Source organism: Rhinopithecus bieti, unplaced genomic scaffold, assembly GCF_001698545.2.
Source record: "Rhinopithecus bieti isolate Rb0 unplaced genomic scaffold, ASM169854v2 scaffold_21891, whole genome shotgun sequence".
NCBI classification, from domain to species: Eukaryota; Metazoa; Chordata; class Mammalia; order Primates; family Cercopithecidae; genus Rhinopithecus; species Rhinopithecus bieti.
In genome coordinates, this window is record NW_016810869.1 from 2,445,936 (window position 1) to 2,449,989 (window position 4,054).

Below are 4,054 nucleotides of genomic sequence, written 5' to 3' on the forward strand. Positions count from 1 at the left end.
TAAACTTAAAAGGCTACCTTAGAACCATAAATCTTTTATGGAAAAGGTATCTTCACAATTTTGGTAAAACAAGAGTTTTAACACAGACCAATATAATAATAAAAAACATTAATTAGATTTTATAAAAGTAAAATGCAACTGCTAATACAAATACATCATGAGGAAAGCCAAAGGCAAACTATAGATGATCAAAAAATAATCTGTAATTCACATATCCCATGAATTACTGGTATACATAATACATTTTATAAATCTCCAAATCCATAATAAAAACATGAACTAGACAATTCATCATGGATAGTACACATGAAAACTTTTCTCAGGTTTTAGTTTTTAGTGAAATGAAAATTGAAAACACTATAATGACTACAAACAAATACAAAATGACGGTACCATATGTTGTCACAAGTAGGGCACAATTGGAATTCTCAGATATCACTGATTGAGTGTAAAATTTTGTATCAACTTTGAAAACCTTTTTGTTTATCTAAAATAATTGATGAGCATATTCATAGCAACCTAAATCATAATAGCCAAACATTGGGAACCACCCAAATATCCATCCACAGAAAAATGGATACTCAAATGTTAGTATTTTTACAGGTAACAAGATAAGTGAATCTCAAAAGCATTATGTTGATCAAAAGAAGGCAGACACAGAAAAATACATAACCAATTATTTCATTTCTGTAAGTCAAAAAAATAGTCAAAATTTAATCCATGGTGTTATCTACCTGTGGTTGAATGGGGAATGGAGTTGAAAGCAGGAAATATCTTGGGTAATGAAAATATTCTGTATTCTGTTTCAAGTTTTTTGAAAAGCTGTCATAACATCAAAATGAATATTTACATGTAAAATGTACTTCAACAACAATGCATTTTCTATTAAAATAGAAGAAAGAATAATCATTTCCCTCACTGTTAAACAAACTGTGTTGTTTTGATTTTATTACTGTTTATAAAAGTAATACATGCTCATGATGAAGTTTTGAAAATACTTAAATGAATATAAAAAAGTATTTCTCACTATAGAGAGAATACTGCTTTATAACATTTTTTGGTAAAATTACAGACTTATTTTGTTCTTAAAGTTGGAAATATATATCTAATATCAATGTATAAGCAATTTACAAATTAAACTTTTCTTTTAAATTTTCACAATCTCTTTCTATTTATCTTTTCTGAATAGTCAATCTTTTATAGGTTGATCTTCAGGTTATCTCTCAGACCTCTGTTGTCCAAAAATGTATCCACACATATTCTGGGTGATTTTATCTGAATGACATTATCTACTTCAATGTCTCCAACTACGAGCTGTTACAGTGGTGATTCTTAAATCTCTCTTCAGATTTTTAAAACATCTCTTATTTAAGCCCTGCTCCATTGGTCAACATGTATAAGCACTTTACAAATTAAACTTTTCTTTTAAATTCTCACAATCTGTTTTTATTCTTATATTTCTTACTTGATAAAGATTTGTTGACACAAATCATTATTGATACACATTTAATTCACTTTCATTTTTTTTTCTTTTTTTTTTTTTCTTTTAAGATGGAATCTTGGTCTGTTGCCCAGTCTAGAGTGCAGTGGCACGATCTCTGCTCACTGCTACCTCTCCCTCCTAGGTTCTGGGTTCAAATGATTCTCCTGCCTCAGCCTCCTGAGTATCTGGGACTACAGGCACACACCACCACGCCAGGTTAATTTTGTATTTTTAGTAGAGATGGGGGTTTCGGCATGTTGACCGGGCTGGCACCACACCCAACTCTCATTTTGTAAAGAGATCTAAGATGGAGAGTCATATGATATGCTCCAAAATAATTTGGAGATTGATGATGAACATTAATAAAATAAAACATTTACTAAATCTTGCAATAAATATGGATACCTTTTTAGGTTTATGTAACTCTGCATTATTGTTATGTATTCGATGACTTCAAACTTTTTATTTTTCTGTGTTAACCTACCTTACTCATCCATTAAAATTGGATGTTATATTCTGAACCATTAACTCCTAATAGGTTAGCTTTCTTTTTTTCTGTAGGGTTTGAAAGGCTATAATTATATGTCATCACAATAATGTAAAGTGAATGAATTTCAATCAAATTGGCATCAGAGTGATTTTTAGAACTACCCCAAATCTAATATTTTCAAGGGTGTAGTAGCCTGAATTTCAGCACAAGTATTTTATGAATGTTCTAGTTGCTGAATATCATTCTGGAAAAGTGTACAATCCATTGTACAATGATTTGTAAGTTTCTGGTCAACAGAATGGATTATAAAAATAAACGTGAAATTTTAAAATGCCTCATATCCAGTGTAGTGAAAACTCAGTTTTAAGGCAAGTAAATGTTTAACTCAGCTGAATAGCATGGATTCAAGTCTCAAAACTGTTATTACTCTTGAGCTTTTGGGATATGTAAGTAGCCAGTATATATTATTAGATTTTCCCATGTGCATACTGTCAAAAACATAAGAATATAATTCAGCATCTAGCCAGGAATATTTTAATTAAAATATGAAGTACAAAACACATATTTCCATGTGAACAATGATAAAAGGGACACAGTTTCAAAATACAACACAACTAGTGCCTCAATTATAATGTCTCTGTTCTTTAAAGTAACACATTTATGCATACAACTTTATATCCACAATAGTGTACTAAAAGTCAATTATGTAACACCGCTTATGCTTTCTTTTGGCATGTAGAGATCTCTTTTCACACCCAATAAAAGGAAATGAAGCTTTCAAAGTTGCATATAAATAAAACTATTACAGAAATACAAATGTAAAGCATATAGCTTCATGCAAAAATGTATAACTATAGGCTTACTCAAAATATGTAGGATAGGATAAAAATATTTGATTGATTCTGCATATGTATGTTATTTTTAGGTCAAATATATTATTTAATTCATATCTTTTAGTTCAAATATTGTTAGTTTAAATCACAGCTTTCACCTAGTTGCGATTCATGCTAATCTGAGGATGGTTAATTTTCTGTTCTTTTGTGATAGTTTAATATTGGCTATTATTTCATGCTGAAATCAATTGAGTAGAAAGAAGATAACCTTTTCATTCCATTAAACTTCTGTAAGATTGATTTGTGCTTATGAATTAACTTTTTAAAAAAGACACTATAGAGCCATGTTGCTGGCTGTAACAGATATTTATAATAACACGTAGCCTACTTTATCTTTAATTATATTTTCCCTAATGTTTCCTTGATGTCCTTGGCAATTCCCTTTCTTTGCTAATGCACTGGCTTTCCATGGAATATTGTAAAGCATAATAATGAGGGGTTTTTTTCACCTTATGACTGTTTTCTCTTTTAAGAGACTTTCACAAAATATCTCTTGTATGTAATTGTGTCTTGCTTTTCTGACTTTCACTCTATTTGCTCTTTTCGGTTCCAAAAGAAAACAAACAAAATCCTAGAAGAGTTTCACCATTTATTTTAACATGAACACATTGAAGAAGGAAGATTATTTCTTCAATGAAGGAATACTGTCTTCAATGTATTTTGTGATAGAAAATGATTTGCAACTAATGACAAATTGGTTGTAATTACAAGTTAGACTATTATATCTATAAATTTAAATTTATGTACAGCTACCTATGTCATTTCTTTTGATTAAAAGTATTTTAAAATATTGCCTGTGCTTTAGAATATTCTTGAAAATTATATACTAGGAGATGGTAGAATTATAATTAGAATCACAATAAGGATTCACTTAGGTTTATTATATTTAAATAATGTATGAACCTTAGATACGACCTCAAATGTAGGCCATTTCCTCCTAAGTATATACAATAATTTAGATGCTCTAGTTGAGGTCTTGCATTCCATGACAGGGATTTCAGTTAAATGAAAACCTGCAAATAACCTGGAAAATCCCACATGTAACCAGTGTTCTACTACTGTTTTCAGATCTGCCTGACTCCCTTACTAAAACAACGGTCTCACTGTCTTGCAGGTGAAATTATTTGCTCAGGTTTTATTTTTTCTGGTTTATAGACTAGATTTCTCCATAGGAAAGGACTAAGCATT